Source organism: Tenebrio molitor, chromosome 3, assembly GCF_963966145.1.
Source record: "Tenebrio molitor chromosome 3, icTenMoli1.1, whole genome shotgun sequence".
Lineage (NCBI taxonomy): Eukaryota > Metazoa > Arthropoda > Insecta > Coleoptera > Tenebrionidae > Tenebrio > Tenebrio molitor.
In genome coordinates, this window is record NC_091048.1 from 9,079,233 (window position 1) to 9,098,297 (window position 19,065).

General features: G+C 38.4%; 1 protein-coding gene and 1 long non-coding RNA gene across 4 annotated transcripts in view; one reads left to right on the plus strand and one right to left on the minus strand.

Annotated features, from left to right (window-relative positions):
• The window catches only part of tio (tiptop), a 150,689-nt gene that overhangs the window by 24,603 nt on the left and 107,021 nt on the right, over nucleotides 1–19,065 (minus strand). The gene's annotated exons all lie outside the window — the stretch shown is intronic.
• LOC138126668 (uncharacterized) lies at nucleotides 17,146–18,450 on the plus strand. Its single transcript, XR_011157913.1, has 4 exons — nucleotides 17,146–17,611; nucleotides 17,672–17,812; nucleotides 17,876–18,023; nucleotides 18,084–18,450. It is a non-coding gene; the product is annotated as an uncharacterized lncRNA (long non-coding RNA).

The window sequence follows — 19,065 nt, forward strand, 5'->3', positions numbered from 1 at the left end:
TTCGCGAGATATCGAACTTTGTAAAATAGTAGATTATATCATTAAGAGTAGAAGTGAGTCTTTTTGTGCTAAGCCCAGAGATTGAAGACCGAAACGAAGTCGAGGTCACCAACTGGGCGAAGCACAAAAGACTTTCTATACCTTGAATGATATGACCATTTATCTTTAAGGGGATCACAAAAAAAAAATCGTACACACGACAATGACAATTTTCAAATTTTAAGGTACCAGTAATTCCTAGTTCTCTTGTTGCAATATTACCTACTTGAAGGTTCAATAATATTACTAAAGTTTACTTTTTAACGTTGAACGGCCATCTTGCTATTTTTGATTTTGACATCTGTCATTCATGCACATGGGCGATTCATGTTACATTACAGTGTAATAAATTAATAACTTCGTTTTTTTAATAAGGATAATTTAATTATTAAATATTTCATGTAATTACTGATAAATAAATCGTGAGAAATGCTTCAAATGACCTATACATTTGACTCGGTCAAGCCGCCTGTGGATATTTCAACTCCTAGGATTTGAAGTGTTTCAAGTATGGTTACAAAATCTTGAGATTTCTCAACATCAGATTTTTCCAAATCTTAAGAAAAAAAATTAGACGTTCAACGAGAAAGTTATATGATTTACATAATCACTTATAAATAGCTAAAGATTGGGTATCTCGACAGGATATTGATTATTTGATTTTCGTGATGTCAAGACTTATCTGATAATTGCATAAAACTGTTGTTATAAATTACAAAATGTGTTATTTATTACTTTAAATAAATTTTTTTCTAAAATCACAAAGTTCACAGTTCAAAGAATAGGAACACGTGGTAGAATAATATTAAAAAGATGTGAATGAGAGACGACAAATCTCACAAATATTTTCACTAAGAAGCGAGGGAAAACACTTATGTTCTGCACAGATGTAACATTACTCTCTCCGATTGTTGTAAATTTTTCCCGGTAGTTATAAATAAGTTTTCACAACAATTTAAAAAAAATACATATTTCAGGAAATGAATTGATTCTCTTTTTGGCGCATTTTTGTAAAAAGAAATATTTTTTATGTGGTGCAGTTTAGGAGATAAATCGAAGAATTTGTCGTCCACCCTCTGCATATTTGATACCCGACCCGTCTTCGCTGTTGGCAATTCGTAGCCGTTATCCAGAGACGGATTCGGCAGAGCAATGAGTGACAACAGAGGCGGCCGTCCACCTGCCCGCAATATGTCATGTCAGTAGTAAATGTCGAGATGGGGATCAATTATTAAACTGGAAGCACTATTAGTAGACGTTGTGTAACGTCTAGTGCCAACAGGACAAATAATTTTAACACCACTTGTCAACCTCCATCGACGATTTATACAAAGACCACGGCTCCACTCAAAGTCTATTTGTGATTAAATTTACTCGAAGCAGGCTGAGACGAATCTGAATGCAATAAATCTCTCAGGCGGATTCGCAGAAGACACAGAAATGAAAATATAACTACACAGTTCTTCATCTGATTCGCGTTTATATCTTGAGGTGGCAAGTGAAGCTTTCGCTCAAAGAAAAGCTGCAATACAGTTAAAAACTTTGAAAAGAAAATTTTGAAGAGGTGGTTGAAATGGGACCGTTCCGTGACCATCTCCGCGGCATCCTTTCAGTACGATTTTATAGAAAGCTCAATTTTTGGCTCATAAATCTGAACTGGAATAAAATTTAATGGCCGCGATGATGGTTTGCGGTTTATGTTCGATATAGCCACATCTGCGTGGATCAAAATATAGATCGACATCCTTTACAAAATAATATTCCTGTCCGGATTGTGTACTAGTCAAATCAAAGTTGGAACCGAACCGTTGGTGGTGGTGGCGGTTTTGCAGCGGCGACCTCTATATTTGGTCGGGACGAACGGCCTTATGACATACACAACTCATAAACACTCCGACTGTGACACAATTTATTTGATTCAATGAAATACCGCATATATCATGGCGGTTTAGAGTGGCTGAAAGCGTCAGACGGAAATAATTCAGCGGGTTTATCATGCGCTTGCCAAAGACGAACGGATAAAAGCCCGTCAAATGACGGCTAATTATACGCGTATCTATGTCGCACAACTCTCGACCATCCAAAAAAATACATAACACAAGCTAGATTAGAAAAAATTCCAAAATTATTTTCATTTTCAACTTATTTTGTTCGATACCTCCCTAGGAAGTGAGTCTGCATCCATAGTTACCAGCGGGTGAAGGTTTCTCTTTCGTTCACTTCACTTTCGCTCATCGTTTTTCGCTCACTGTCTTAAAACTCACTGAATTTTTGATAACGCCTCTTCCAGGACATCATCAGGAACATATAACTCTTCATCATCCATTTCCACAATTTCCACAACGTGCACACAACCACTTTATTGACGTTACAGAACTTTGTTTATTTTGTATTTTTTTCCAAAAATGTGATTTATTTTTATTTAAAATTTTGAGTACAAAGTTACAGACTCACTGTCTAAGGAGGTATCGAACAACACCAAATACAGCACTCGAGAGTAACGCCGCTTTCGTTCACTTAAATTGCATCGTTCACTCAGTTGCGCTTCGCGTGAACGAAAGCTTTGCCTTCGTCACTCTTACTGTAAATAACTATTAATTACAATCAATGTGAACAGTCCGTTAATAGATTATTCTTAAACAATTGATACTACTCCTTTTTTCAAAAAACATTAAAAAAAGTGTGTAGGGTTTTCTCAAAGTAAAGAAGCGGTTCAGGAAAGAGTCGGAATAATGTATACCCTTTTATACTATTTTCGTGAAATTAGATGTCATTTAGTTAGTGAGAGATTGCAGAGAAGATACATCAGTTGTGCGATGAAATGCAATTAAAAAATAATCATTTCGTTTTAGTTTGGATGACAAAGTGTCAACGATCAAGTCCTGACAGATGCCGGTGAACCGCCAAGCGTCCGCTTATGCGTGCCTCGTCGGCGGTAAAAGTTAAGGACGAGTTTCCGGCGCAATTACCGTCCCTTCCGTGTTAGTTAGCCGGACCGATCCTGGAACACGTCTCGGCCGCGTATTGTTCTCATTTCGGGAATGATTCAATTTTATTTAATTCGTCTCCGTAGTACCACAAAACATTCGAAAACAGAGCGAGAGAGGGTAGGGCGCGGACGGAGGCACAAAGGGAGATAAAGAAAAGGAAACTCCGGGGCCGGAGAATAATGCATAATTCGGTCATAAAATATGTCGGGGTCTGTAGAATTGAACGCTATCCTTCAAAGAGGGCAGGTGGGGGGACGGAGGACCGGTAGATTTATTGGGCAATAAAGTATTATAATTAAACGCGCACAGAACCCGCGATGTCACTCGGGCAACGTCTATAAATCTAAAGGGCGCTCCACGCCACAGCCCGGACGGACACTCATGCAGAGCAAAGGTGAGCCGGCGGGGCCCGAACGCCCCTCGACGGCCATGTCGATGCTTTATTGAAACAATTCGGGCATAAATCACACCGATAAAACACGCACTGACCGCTTATGAACTTTGCAGGACCGAACGCCAAAGAAAATTCCAACAGAGGAGACGCACCAGCCGGACGACAGGTGGCGCTGCCCGGAAACGAAGATCCTACACCGGCAAAGATGCTTACCTGAAACAAAAGAAAAATCATTACTACACGAGAACCTAAATCACATGTGTCTTCTAAGTTTCACCGATTTACAAAAAAGCAAAAACGATTTCACGCGGAAATTTAAACTGCGCGCCGTGATGTGACGTCATTCTTAACTAAGATAACCTACAAATGTTTACATAAGTTTTCAAAATATTCCATCTCTCTTGGTCTACATTTTTACAGGAATTCTACGAGATGTTACAATGAGATTAGTCTGCCAAAGTATTATAATATAAGTAAGAAATTGTCTATTTCTTGCAGTTTTGAGATGTTTCCTTCTTGATGCAATTTGAGCAGTCGCAACGGTGCAATCTGAAATCTTTCAAGCCATCCAGCGCAACTTGATGCAGAATCTCCACATCCATGTTGACTCAAAGTATTGGCAAAACGGGATGCAATCGCAATATTGATATTACCGCCGTGAATAGAAGCAACCCCATCCCTCCCGGTCGTTAAAGTTCGCCGAAACCGTTCGAAGAATCACTCCCCTTGTATTATTAAGCTGATAATAAGAGTCCAAGACGGAAAGAGTGCAACGGGTTATCAGGAAACGCTGTCGTTCATTATCGATTAAAACTGACCGGAAACAAATTTATAACCGTCCAGAGCGAGTTCCCGGAGCGCGTGCTGCCATCGTATAAATGAAGATGATGAGAAATTGTCGCGTTGTTCACTCATGGCAGACAGTGTCGTTTATTGATTGGTAAGCGAGGTTAGCAAGCGTCTCTGTCCAAGAGTTGTCGCTCCAGACGTCTCCGAGAGTGACAGCGATGTCCGAGTGACATTTCATACACCCCCGACGTCTCCGCCGCCCTCACCCTCAAGTCCTGTCCAACAGATCAATGTTGGTGAGCTTAAAAAGAGACGGACTCTGACGAATGTGTCACCTGTACGTCAGGTCGCCGGAGGAGGAGAACGGCCTTAGGTGGCGGCTAACTCCCACAACTCGATATTTCTCAACAGGGTTTTTCACAAAACTACGAATACTCGCGGCCAGAGCGAGTACTCAAATTGTCGTAGGGCTAAGAAGGCTGATGACTTAAGCCGAGCTCGCTTTTGAGATCCAAAATATTAGTTATTGTAAGACCTGCCACACTACTGAACGTTGGTATACATTTACAAATAGTGCAGCTATAGACAATTAATGAAAAACAAAAAATTTGTCTACATTAGCTTTATATCGGGCGTTCAAATCTTGAGCTGGGTAGGCATTGGAAACCGTCAATTATTTTGCTTTTTTAAAGTGTAAATTGACAGTTGTAATTAGAGCATGTTGACGTCTAACCTAAAATTTATAAACCAGAAATCTTTTTGTTTTTTCTATCTTTGCAGTGTTTTACATTGAAAATAGAATAAAACTAACGATTCCTGTTTTCGAAGCAAATTTCTAAGAACACCCTTTGCTGAAAACAAGCATGTTCATTTATGTGCCAATTAAACATGAACAAATGTCATTAGTGTCAAACGGCGGGAAATTCAAACGTTACACTGTTCCAAATGGTTTACTTTTTGAACGCATGATACCTTATTATCAATTAGCGAATATAGATAGCAATTTTATTGTATTATATCTTGCAATAACAGAATTTATTTCAAACATTATATTTATACTTTCAAATAAACCTATGGTGTGGTAGATTCTTATAAAGGTGTGTCTTCGACGACATTTGAAAAATCAGAATAATCTAGGACTCCACTTTTGTTGTTAATGACATCCAGGTAAGGTAGTTGGTATCGCTTCTTCTTCGCATAATTTTTTTATCATTGGAGAACTGGCTCGAGTTATTGGAGTGGAGCTACTCATCGTCTGTAAGTGTCGGAATAATCATCTTCCCGCCTAGTGGATATTTTCCATAAATCGAATTAACATAACTCGCAGTCTTCCTCAATTAATTCCGTCGCTCGAGGACCAACCGATAATTCTTATTAATGATGTCACTTTTAATTGGATTAGGAGTTGATGTTTTTGCTAGTTGATTGAGTTACAATGACGGAACGCAGTGCTAGTGTGTGAATGTGGTGGAACCCCCGGGGTACGACAAATGATTCGGTGTCAAAGGGTCGGCACGCGCTGCCTGTCCGCCCGTCTACTCCTTACATCACTTCTGGGCTTCCTTTGCCTTCCTCGCCACATAACTACAATAACCCCATTGTGATATTGTGGGGTTCACGTGGCACCGATCGCTCCTTCAATACCCTTCCTGGCGTGGTTAATTGTTGCGGGGTCAGGTCGGAGAATCGACGAGGAATTCGCACCCCTTCGACGGTATCCATCACGACCGATGATTGACTTGCAGCAGGTAGGCCAGCGTGCCATCTATTAGAGGCGGCGGGAGGCTGTGGGAACTCTCGTTCCTCCATCACCTGGACTCCCCGGTGATGATGGAGCACCTCTCGCCCACGCCGTTAAACCCACGTGTTACCAATTAAGAATTAACACATGAATTATTGCCGCGATTAACCATAACACGCCTTATTTACAAATGCAAGCGGAACGCTCTGGGACTAGACCAACTGGGTCATCAGGAGGAATCGGATTTTGGGACAAATTTTTAGAGAAATACAAACAGGATTATAATAATTTTAACGCAAGCCAACGTCTTCTTTGAAGGTGCTGATAATTCGATCCGTGGCCACGAGAGGCAAAAGCGTGGGGGACGACCCATCTCGTAGGTGTTCCCCGGGTATCTGGGCGACATTTGTCAAAAGTTGATATTAAATTCCAAATGGGGTCATATGTCTTTCACAAAACGGTTCTGAATCTTTCGGTCGTGTAATTTAGTGGCCCTTATAAATCACCACGGCCATTGATTAATGAGACGAGAAGTTTGGAAGTTTGTTTGGTGACGGCCCTGTTCCGATTTGGTTTTTAATAATCCCCCATAAAAAAAATCTCGCCCGACGGACGTTCCCGACACGCGAAAAAAGACAAATAAAGGCGCTGCGGTCGTCTAAAATTTTCAATAAACGTCCCGCTCAACTCCTAGTCCTGTTTAATATACCGCAGTTCCTTCAACTCCTTTACATGTCCGCTGGATGTTGCTATCTGAAAGGACAAATACTTTTCTGCTTAAATAGACATTTGAAAAACATTGCATATGCAATGAACTGTTTAGACGTAAATGTCCCTAGCGGATGTCAAAAGAGATAAGGGTTGGACGAATTTTCCACCAACACACATAAAGTCGATGTAAAATCAGCCTTTACGGTCGCTGGCTTGGATCAAAACGGCCGTTTGCATTTTTCACACACCTCCGATGTGGCTAAAAGGACGGCATGATTCTCGACTCAAGGACCACCCCATAGATCACATTATGGGGTAAATAGGGTGCCAGCGGCCTCGATACTTTACGATTTTTTGCGATTTTTTTCCGCCGCAAACACTGAGCGGAAAATTTATTGAACTACGACAATGGTCATTTGCAAAACGATTTGTATGAACAAAACTCGGAAATGTATAAATTTCTAAAAATATTTCCACACATGAAAATAAATATCGTTGTGTGTGAAATAGTCGGCTCGAATATCCCATAAACTAGTAATACAAAAATTTTGCATCAAATTGTACCTTCTAGTGATTTTCAAAGCTTTGTTACGCCACTGCGTCCTAGAAATCACTCTGGACAAGTTTTTATAATAATTCTTTATTATTCACTTAGCCTTCGTTTTTTTGAATTATTGAACAAATAAATATTCCTGAACATGTAAATTTTGATTTTTGTCAAATGTATCTAAAATTTTCCAAAACACTCCCTTTTGTTGTTTTGATAGCAAGAAAAATGACAAACTCTGTTTAGTGTAAGGTTGTTAGAGGTGTTGGATTCTCTCATGGGCTGTGACCTTGGAAATATCTGCGCGAAGCGGAGCGATAAACCAGTGAAAAATCTGTAAAAGAAAACTGAAAACGTCGACTACTAGACGACACTAACGATGATGTTTTCCGGTCGGTTTGTAGCGCCGATATTCGTCGTTTGCGAGGATGTGACTCACAGCCCATGAGAAAATCCAACACGTCTAAATCTGTTCGATCTTTGGTGGAAAATCCTGGAACGCGTCCCGGCATCTCGGGAGTGTCCGAATAAGGATAACAGACAGAGGATATTGCATTTATACATGCGTCGGTTCTCCTCGCACGTAATAAAATCTTAAATTCGCAAATGTCAGTCAAAACATTCATCGATGTTGACTTGAAGATCTGTGGTGGCTGCATCAATAAATCTTATTGTTTAGCTCCGGATACTTATCCGTAAAACCTTCGTCACTTTTGTTACAACTGACATCATTAAAATCTCGAAAGCAATTAAAACGCGACCGTTGAGACTTCTGCCTGTGAATATCTCTCCAACGTCCTGAGATTAATGACGAGTTTCGACACTTTGTTCTTCAGACGGAGACAGATTAATTGGCGGCGATGGACGGAAATGGCGCCCCGATCAACTATCTGACCATTTTCATGGAAACAAGGCCGTCTGTTTGTGATTACGCAATTAATTCAATGCTTTAAGTCAACACCTTGTTGATTTATGAGTGAAGTTGACTTTTTGAAAAAGAGATTGTGGGAAAAATTTCCAGTTAGCATATTCATACCTAAATATCTATGGTAAAATAGCTCATCAGTCATCTAATAATAATAATAATAATAATGTGTCTTTCTTCAAATTAAATGAGATACAGAAACTAGTCATTCGTCAAAGTCTAGCCTACAGCTATCCCAATTAAAACAGCAACAATTTTGTCACAAAAAAATCAAAATATGTAATTATTAAAAATTATTGTTTTTTAAATAGCAAAGCACTGCATGTACTTTGTAGCCCAATTAACCTGCAGTACGTTTCTAAATAATAAATTATTTTTGTGTAGATGATTGACAGCCAGTACAAATGATTTTAGAAATTATTTTGTGAATTTTATCGTTAATTAAATATTTATCACAATACAAATTAAACAAAAAAAGGAAATATTTGCATTGAAATTGTAGACTGCAACGTAGATGCGCTAATATTTTTTGGCACGGAACTGAATAGTGCATTTCTTGTTCTTGATGAATCACAGACTTGTTTAAAATCTTCAGCGAGACGAACGGAGACAAGGCGAGAAAACAGTTAATACCGAAAAATTTGGCGAAAGTTCAGAAAAATTTGTTTGGATGTAATAAAAGTTCTTTAAATAAGTGATTCCGTATGTCCTCACGACTGACAGCTCATTTTAGTCAGCTTTTGCGCACAATGTCATAATAAATCGTTTCCAGTGGTCGCAATTTATGGAATTACGAAAACTGAACGGAACATTTAGAGGGATTAAAAAAATTCTAACTTCTAACAAACCGGTACAGGCGAAATACTTATTTCAAGTTTTGTTTTAGCGTAGGGGATTTGATTTTGTGTGTGGTGAGACCTTTTCCGAAATGTAAATTAGGAGGAAAGAACACAGAAAAGTACGAACCTTTCTCATCCATCAATCCTCGCCGAGTCCTATCATGGAGAGTCGTCTGGTTCGGGCGAAATAACGCACATGACGTTCACGGAACAACCCCGAGATTCACACTGTTTACAAAGGGCTGCAGAGGCCCCGTAGTCGCCACCCTCCCTACCCTATCCTCGGAGAAAGACCAGTCAAAAGTCAGTATATGAGTGGTTGTGACGCGTGCCCCCCTCGACCCTCTTTCGGGTCGGAAAGAAGACACGGGACAGAACTACGTTGACAAGATCCTGCAGATTCATCTATCTGTCCGTGGCAGGAGTTGTTCGGACATGTCATGTCAACGGAGAGGAGGCGGCGGCCATCCCCCGAAACGCCACCCTTAGACTGAGTGACGGTCTGTCTGGTGCAATATAGGAAAAAAGATTTTATTACCGACCGGGCTACGACGGCAAAGTTATGGTAAAAACGCTTTTAATTAGAGGATGCAGGATGCTAATCGGGACGATTTAGGAGGCGCATGCTACACTTATTACCAATTAAAGGTAAATAAACGGCAATCGTTAAGGATAACCGCGGGATCCCTACCTGGGACCCATTTAGCGAAACCGTTCGAAATGACACAAGATGCAATAACGTAATACAGGCAGCGGATTGTTATGAGTGGCTCTATCATAATTATAGAGCAGAGTAGAGCGGTGGAACTATTAGTGGAATGTGATCGTAAACATGAACTGCTTACTCGCAGCCCGAGTGTCTCACGTAAAAAGTCCACGTGGGACGAGGACATAACACGCAACATTACGCACGACCATGATTATTCTAATGCGGAATATTCTTCTGCCACTTCGGTTTCGTTTCGAACTGGTCGATTAGATCGATCAGGTGTAAAAGTGGTGATCGCTATCCGTAAAATTATAGATCGATACACGCCTCATTTAACTGACCAATGTTGTAAAATACTAATTCTTCTCCGATGGGAAAAACAGAGCTGAGAGGAAATGGTAATGGGTACATTTCCATTTTATGTTTTTGCAACTGCGGACGATGACTACTTTTTACACTCCCATCGAGTGCTTGGTCAAGGTGACGGTGGTTATGGGATACAGCACTTCGATTTTTGATTGGAAATCACTTAATAGATTACCATTGATGTTTAAAATATTACAATAAGAAGTGACAAACATCCACGGTGCAGTTTGAACATATCGGGCGTTCAAATGATATCATGGGCTGGGAAGCCGTTGGAAACCGTCAATTGTTTTCCTTTTTTAAAGTGTAGATAGATTGACAGTCATGTTGACAGCTAACCTAAAATTGTTTACATTAAAAATAGAATAACTAACGATTCCCATTCTCAGGGCACCCCTTGCTGAAAACAAGCATGTTCAATCATGTGCCGATTAAACATAAACAAATGTCCTTCGTGTCAAACGGCGGCAAATTCAAACTTTACACTGTTCCAAATGGTTTACTTTTTTCAATGCCTGCTCAGCCCAGGTTCTCATTTGAACGCATAATATGATTATTTAATTTTACTGTTCTTGTGATTGATATTTTAATTATAAATTTGTTTTTTCGAAAGAATAAGTGAGACCAGGCACAAGATAAAACGTCATAAAAGACGTTTTCAGGAGGTGAAACTTTTATAAAATCATATAGTGCGTGATTAAATTTAAAATGTAAAGTTTTTAACAATGATGGTGCAAGAAAGCTTTAGATATAGACAGGTATATGTACGGTACGATCAATTAAAAAATAAATCGAGTCGGTGTGTTACCTATGGCAACCCATGCTATAGCATAGACTCCAAAGCAAACTCGATTTATTTTTTAAATGATCGCTCGGTACTACAAAATTCAGCAAATTGCCTCAACAGAACTACAATGTGTTTTATTTTGTTACTGCGTTCCCAAGTGTAAAAAATTACATTTATTCTTACGATAACTGTAAAATTATTCTCTTTTTTTGCATCCCCTACTTGACAGAAACTTGACATTACGTACGGGCAGTTTAGATGCAAATTGATGTAAGAAATAACCTAACATACTTGTATTTGTTTGTTTGACGCTGAAAAAATGCCAGAATAAGAAGTTTTCTCAGCCAAGATTATTTTTGGTCCAAAGAAAAATATTAAAAAGCTTTTAATGTCATCATCGTCAACATTTGTTTATTCGTAACAACAAATAATTTATTTACAAAAAAATACATAAAAAAATCAAAAGTGAAATTTCTAAGAAATCTTGTTTTTGTGTATTTTTTAAATGACTGTCCACTCTATGATGGGATTTTTGCAAAGATTATTACGTTATTGTTCTTTCCAAATCTCGCTGTTAGTAGGATGTAGATTGCACCGAAAGTTTCTACATTCTAATACATAGGTGCAATAAATTTAATTAAAAAGAAATATATATCTACTTTCATTTTTGTCATCCAAAATATCATTCAATTCAACACAATCCAAATAATAATTAAATTCTGTTGAAGTTATTGCACAAACAATAAAAACAAAAAACAAAAAACAGTCACATGGTGTCCGATCAAGACTGTAAGGTGGATATCTTAATAGTTTTTAATCCTGAGGCCTTGAAAGAGGCCTCAGAGTCAGACAAGGCATTAGAGTGGTGTAAAACAAGCTTACTTTTGGAAGCTGTAAACTACACTTTTCAAACACCTTTAGGGGTCTTCCTGTATTATGCAAGAATTGCAAGGGGTTTACATTTCGAGAAAAAAAAGCAATTATAAGTACTTCTAAATTGCTTAACTTTCACTAGATTTGGCTTTTGCTGATTCTGTCAGGGCAGGCTCCAACCTTTCCAGTCGACGAGGCCAAGTTTTTCTGAAGCCAAAGTGGCCGAACAAGATGTTAATAGGAATTACTCCAATCTCCGAAATTCAAATTGGTCATTCTTCATATCCATCTTCACTGAGTGAAACCCTTTCAAAATAACATTCATTGCTCTTATACTGTTCTTTCAGAAGATGTTTCATTGTTAAAAGCAAAACGGAACATTTGGAAACATTGTTTCGACGTAAGAAATCTTTTTGAATCACTATAAATCATGGTATCGGGTGTTCATTTAAATTTCTCCTCAAGGTTGGTGCCGAAGAGTCGATTGTGAATGCACCACGGATTACGGATCACGGATCAGCTATTTAAATCTAACCCCACTTTTTGTGTTGTTTGTATTTTTACTGTGCAGACTGAGTGGTGCGTTCACAATCGGCTCCTCAAAGTTTAATTCTATAGATGCAATTGATATATTGGTTTATAGAAATTCTTTGCAAAATTTATCCTGTACAATTTATATTAATTACAATACATTAAAATAGGAATTCTGTTGCAAAATAATTTTTCAAAATATTCTTAATAGAAAAATATTTCTTAGAAATTATTTATATGATACTTGGACGAGTTGGACGATATTTCTACCTAGAGATAAAATATGTGCAAAGTTACACATATTTCCAAAACAGCATCGAAGTAATAGGTCTTGCATTTTTGCAACAGTTATCATGAATGAAAAAATATTCCATAAAAACTGTCACACAGAAGGCCACTTTTTTAAAAGTTTTGAGAATAATACTGTCAGAATTAATTTATTTCGAACAAGATTTTCCGACCTCTTCACTATACTGCCTTATGGAAAATGGCAGAAAAAAGAGAAAGGAAAAAATGTATAAACAATATTTATTACATATTTTTTATAATTATAACTTCCTTGACTTATTTATCTTCATTGTTTTCTTTATTTAAAACTAACTTTTATGACGAATTTGCATTAGTGATAAATTTGTCATGACTTCTTCAAAACCATAAATAAAAGCACATTAAATGAGTCAACTAAAATTAATCAACTTTGGAAGACACATAAAGGTGACTAATTCTTGTAATTTCAAAACCAACAACGTTCAATGATCAGAAGTAGTAAAGGAGTCCTCTGTGGGTATTAGTTAGAAAAAAATCAAACATAGATAAATGTGCTGTCATTTATTTTTGTGACCCTTATTACGTACGTCCATTAAATTTTACGTCAATTGACGCAATAAATTACGGGATTATCCGAGGAAAATCAAAAACGCCAACGATATTTCGTATGATTAACACCCAAGTCTCACCGGACAGCTGTCATCTTCCCGGAGTTAAAATTATTTTCAACAGTGGAACCGATCGTCGACCAATTAAAGCGACGATTTTCCACCGGGCCAATTTAATCAAAGTAATTCGAGTCTGACAGGTTGGACCCTTGGAGTCGACCAGTGCCCATTGTTCTCGTCACGTGATACCGTAATGGTCGTAAACAAATCCGACTGGAGAATAAAAATCCAGATTAATTCTATAAATTTCGAGATGGTTAAAATTACAGAGCGGTTGTGTTCCAACTCGGCTGACAAAACGTCTGGCTACGCCCATACCGCAAACTCCGAACGGCCACGGATTTACGAAAGCAGGACTCCGTAGACGTCAATCTGCGAATGCATCACCTCCACTTCTCCATTACCGATGCAGCTTTCAGGAATGGAAGTTTGCCAACGGCGCTGCAGAATGAAACTGTGCGATATTTCGCGTATTTTTATTATTAAGACGATTTCCCCGCTTCTTTATTGAGGAGGCAAATTTCCATCGAGCGGGAACTTCGACGAACTCACCATCGACGAAACAGACGAAAGGTGAGAGGCGGAACAGTTTATAGTTGGCAATTTCGCCGCTATAGTTGAGGTAGTTCAAGTAGGTACACATTGTCACCGAATGAACAGACAGGTGTCGGGAGATTCCTCCCCTTATTATCTCCCAGTTTTATGAGCCAACTAACTTGGGGGCTCCAGACGTGTAATTAGACGTTGGTTTGTCGTGATTTGCCGCGAATTGAGGCCAATCCTGATGAGGAAAAATCGCCTCCGGACGCACGATACGGAATCCAAAGAAAATCTAGCTAAAAATAGTAGATACCGGGCTTATTTGAGGTGGCGGAAACGTGTTAAAAATTATGGTTTTAGAAATTACTAAAGCGTCTTGAAAATGGCATTTGCGTGCCTTGGCAAGAAAATCGAAACAGGAATTTTTAATGAAAGATTTTAGGTTGGCGGCACTGAGTGTCAAAGTCATGTAGAGGCTGAGGGGGTTATCAGACTTACGGGCGGGCGGCCACCAGGTCGACAACTCTCATGGACAACTGGTGACGGTTTAGGAATAACAGCGACGACGGATCTTTTATGTTGGCAATGCAAAAAAAGCAAAGAAAAATAAATTCCCTATCCGTTAATATTTTAACAAAAATTATTGTCTTTTGCTTTAAATAAATTCTCAGCCGAATTTTTTTTGTGTATTTCAAGGCCAGAAACTGTTTTGCAAGTGCTCGCGCCTGTGGCGCCTCGGCTAACGCCTCTGCATGTGCAGTAATTGCCGAAAATGTTTTTTTTTTATATTATCTTAGTAGCTGCAATGTTTTATCTCCATTTTTATTCCCCTAAGGGTGAAAGTAATTGTAGTTTAAATATGTGGCGTATGTGAACGTTAAATAAATATTTAAACGAGCCCATATCTTAGTGTGTGGAAGTCAAAAAAGCGTTGGATGATTTCACGGCGTTTGACATTCCGTGCTTGTGGGAGGACCGGGTAGGGGGAACCCAGAGGGCGCCAAGGCCTCATTTACTATACATTAAGCCGATATATTGTTCCTCCTGCGAATATATTCCCTCACCGGCCGATTGTATCTCAGCTATCTGGGATTCCTGCAGCATACAGATCGCCTGTTCTGTTCAGGAGTCGATTTTTTATGGGCACAGGTAATGTTCCGACGTGGATATTGCCGCAGAATAAACCCCACCTATTTGCATCCAGACGGATCTCGGGAGACATTTGGAAAATATGCAATTAAACCGAAACGATAGTTAAAACGATTATTATGTTACATTAAAAATCGTTAATGTGGTAGCAGAACCGGTATCCGATTAGTGGGATTTCTAAAATTTTTTTCGTACCGTGATTTATTTCGGTATTTCTCAAAGTGGTATTTTAAATACTGATTTATGGACTTGTTGGATTTCCAACGTCAAACTGATGGACGAGTCATCGATTTTAATTAATAAACCAGACGAATAAATCTCGTAAACATCACGGGTCGCGTCAAGAAACAAACACCAACGTATCCTCCTCGATGTCCTACAAAAAGTTCAAAATGCCCGTGGAAAACTTTCTGGAAAACGCTCCAACCTTCCACCGTCATCGTCGACAATGTGGATCGATCGTGAGTCGTTCAATTAAATCGGTCCTCCACCGGAAATTGTCAAAAATCAATCACGACTCGTCCTTCGATTGAATGATTTATATCAATTATTATAACAGCTCTGTCAATTAAGAAATTGACACGGTCCCGCTGAAGATCAATTAAAATTATTGTTAACCATCACCTCTAACGAACGTTGGAAAAACGGTGTGTCGGGGACTTGGTGATGAATGACCCTATATACACCTGTGTGAATATCAAGCGCTTTCGCTGGAATGGCCGTAATTTATATAGCCATTTCCATCAAACAATGCTTCTTCATATTGGATTGATTTACCGTGGATTGACCATATGATCGCTCCGGTTTACGTGGATAAATGGGATCATTACTTCGCCATTTTAACTCGAAAACAATTCAAATTGGGACGTCCCAGCCTTGATCTCCTATAATGCCACCAGCTATAACCGACCGGCCAAAATATCACTGGAACTCGTCGAGATTTAAGCGAACCAGATCTGAGCAAAGATCACAGATCGATCACTTCTCAAGCGAAATTACCTCAACACTCCACCAAGAAACATAAGCGTTAACAGGTGCCTCTTGTTTAACTCTCTTTTACGACCTCATTAATGTCCACACTCAAAATTTCAAAGTGAAACGTCTTCATTTTTGGTAAACGGTAGTTAACTTTTAATTGCCAATTACCACATCACAAGTTGCCCAAATGTTGTTCAATTTTCAAAAAAATCTCAAAGGACACTACTGAAAAGATAAATAATCTGCGTTGGTAGTTGTTACTTAAAAATACATCTGGATAACTTTGTTACGCACAATATTAGGTAAAAAGGACTTTAGTAAAAGTTTTGGCCCACGCTATGTCAGAACCAGTGGTAATTAAAACGGTAATTCAGTTATCTCGTAGAGCTAATGATATTAATTAAGCAACTGTTAGACCATAACATAAATCGGCGATGATAAATTTGGAAAAGCTCGATTTAACAAATTTATCCATTTTCTAGATACTAAATCAACAGTAAAGAAATCATAAAATTGTCTATTGCTTTTCTATAGTATTATCTTATGATTTGCAAACGAATTTAATGTCTCCAGATGGTAACGCTCATCTACATCATCTTACCCTAGCCATAAAGCTTGCCATACCTCAAACCAATCCATAACGAATCAGATGTGGAAAGAAAACATCGCAACTGAATAAACAGAAAAACCTAAAATATTCTACCTCGAACCTAAACCTAAAATTGGATTATTTTCCACTGTACTAAATTTGATAAATTTAGAAAGAGAAGAAATCAGAAGGATCATTTACATTGCATTTTGTATTAAAATTTGGCACAATGTTGCAAACAGATTTATTAAAATTATTGATCAAAATTACTGCTCGTTTCTCATGATGCTTCAGAGCGATGACATCTTAAAATGTGCAGTAAAGTAAACCGCCAATAATTATAGAACGGAAGACACATTATTTTTAGAGGTCCTAAAGTAGTCCAATGCACAAATTGTACATTTTTCCCATCAAATAAGAAAAATTGTCAAGTAATAACTTAGTCCCCGTGCAGCGACCGGGGATCTTGTTCAGATATTTACGATGCAGCAAACGACTTACACCTGTTTTATTAAATGAGATTATTATTGAGGAAGCACAATATTATAAATTCAACATATTCAGATTAAACTCAGTAAGTTAGAAAGTTGGCGACATATTTCTCTGATAAATAATGTGGGACCGTATTTAATTCTGACTTGCGCCGCGTTTCGGTGGGACTTACAGAGGGAAAATCGAACATGCTACATTTGGGCAGGTGATGCTATTTTGACCAACCGAAATAGTATATTAAGTATAAAGAACGGTAATGACAATGTACGGATCGAAGACAATTGTTTGGAGGAGGAGCTTGCGACGACTCCAATATTGTCTGAGATCCGTACATTGTCATTAACGTTCGTCATGCTTATGAGATTTTTTGCGCGATTGAATATTTATTACAAAACATTCCTAACTAGAATGCAATGCGATACGACGCCCTTCACATCGTGTTGCCACAATGTCGATTTTTGTATCGCGTTTCTAAGGGAATCTGCAAACAACTACCGCCATTGCAGTTTTTGTGCGCAGATATCGTCAGTTGTGTTGAAAAACAAGCAGTAAAATGAGTGATATTAGTGATTCCGAAAACGAAGTGGATATTGTAGAAGAAACTTTGAATGTGGGGTGCGTCACAAATAAAGAATTTTTGAAACTAACGACCTCAACGTGTAATTATGAAGACAAGGAAAATTTGGGGTATGAAAATTTTGATAATACTAATGTCGCGGCAAGTTCGCTAATATTATTTTATTACAGCGGCAAGGAATGCCGACCACAAGAGCCATGTGAGTTTCCAGAAAGTGCTAACATCTTGTCTTCAACTTCTGTCTACATAAATCAAGAATTTTCGAAACCAGCGAACTCAATATGTATTCAAGAAGACAAGTAAAATCCGGGGTATGAACATTTTGACAATTCTAATGTCACGGCAAGTCTGTTAACAAAATTATTTCATTGCAGCGGCAAGGTAGGCCGACTACAAGAGCCGTGCGAGTTTCCAGATAGTGCTAACATCTTGTCTTCAACTTCCGTCTACATAAATGAAGAATTATTTTCGAAACCAACAACCTCAATGTGTACCTAATCAAGAAGACAAGGAAAATGCGGGGTATGAAAATTTTGACAATGCCAATGTCGCGGCAAGTTTGCTAATGCTTTTTCATTGCAGCGCCAAGGAAAGCCGACTACAAGAGCTCTATGAGTTTCCAGAAAGTGCCCCCACATCTTGGCTTCAACTTCTGTCTACATAAAAATTATCTTCCTATCCCACCTCCACCCGGCGGCACGGCAATTTTGCCGGAGTACATACACTATTACGGATAATACTATCAAGTAATAGTGCAGTGCTTATCAACATAATTACCGGCGTCTCGCCTCCGCATTTTGACTTTTTTGTGTTTTATGTTCTGTGTCAATGTTAAGGAATTTCCTCACGATGTGACATGAGTATAATAATATACCTTTTTGAATTTCAACCACCAATGTGTTCTCTAAGTCCAAAATTTTTAAATTTTTAAAAAGAGATTGGGGTACTATTCCTGTTGCTGAAATTATAAATGGTAAAATCGAAAGTTTTTCTAAACACCAAAGATTTCTCATTATAATAATCGATTAATTTTGAATAAACTTTGCTTACCGTTCTAGAACACCAAAAATTACTTACCATCGAGTTTATCGTTAGCAACGAGTAAACAGAGCTTACCATCTTGGAAACAGACGTGGTAAACAACCAAATAGAGTACAATCGCGCAAAAAAGTTTATTCGAGACCCCTTCAACAAGTTGCAAAAAAATATCAATTTCTTTTTTTTTGACCAAAGTAACTACGTTAAAAATTCTAGGTGCTATTGGGTCCTTTAATAGTAATATGTAATGGTTAAATTGTGAAGCCAAGCAACGTTGGCAGTGTTCAGAATTTAAATGGGTGACCGCGGGGAGTTATTGCGTTCTGTGGTGTCACAGCTTCATTAAATACACTCTGATGTGGATGTCATGTGAAAAGTGGGCATAATGCGAAATAAATGATAATTTAAAAAGTAGTGTTTTCAAATCAATTATCATTACATCCGGCCTCGACGCTGTGCCCCCTTTTCTTTACCTTTATTATGTAACTGGGGCCACTAAATGGCATTTAAAAAAATTTGACCTAGT